The sequence below is a fragment of the Penaeus monodon genome, chromosome 28 (genome assembly GCF_015228065.2).
Source record: "Penaeus monodon isolate SGIC_2016 chromosome 28, NSTDA_Pmon_1, whole genome shotgun sequence".
NCBI classification, from domain to species: domain Eukaryota; kingdom Metazoa; phylum Arthropoda; class Malacostraca; order Decapoda; family Penaeidae; genus Penaeus; species Penaeus monodon.
This window is the reverse complement of record NC_051413.1, coordinates 38,179,817-38,180,478: the sequence shown is the minus strand read 5'-3', so window position 1 is coordinate 38,180,478 and position 662 is coordinate 38,179,817.

Below are 662 nucleotides of genomic sequence, written 5' to 3'. Positions count from 1 at the left end.
TTTCCATTTAATGGATGGGATAGATAGATAGACAATAGAAAAAAATATAAAAAAAGGGGAGCGCCCCCACCCAAACAAAACCCTAGTTTTAATTTAGGGTTGAATCGCCTGATCTAAATCATTCAATTTCACAAAGTGACGAGGGCCCCGGCAGCTTTAAGTTGACCCCAAAATTGCTTCTCGTAATGGGTTTTTTTGAACAAAAATGTGATGCTTCATGAAAAAAATTATATCCCTTTTTCCTGGGTTGCCTTACTCCCCGGCACTGACTCCCTTAAAAAAAATTCTCTCGACGTTTTTCTCTTGCTAAATTATCGTTTCCCCTTTTTTTGATATAGATTTAAAACCATAAAAAAAATGTTAGTTTTGGAAATTAGTATTAATTTTTATCCTTGGGAAATGCCATTTCACTTGGGTTTTAAAATTTTGTTGTAACTCATGTAAAAGTTTTTAGCGTAAATGTTCCCCGGGGAAATGATTTACCCGATTGGTTTTTGGGGATTCCCTGCCCATTTACATATTTTGTGATTAAATGTTTTTTTTTTCCCAATTAGGGTTTTTTATTTGATTTAAAATTTTTTTATTTATTTGTTTTTCTTCGTGTGTGTTTAAAGAGTAAAGATCTCATTTTAGTTCCAGAGGGGGGTTTTCAATTTCTATGG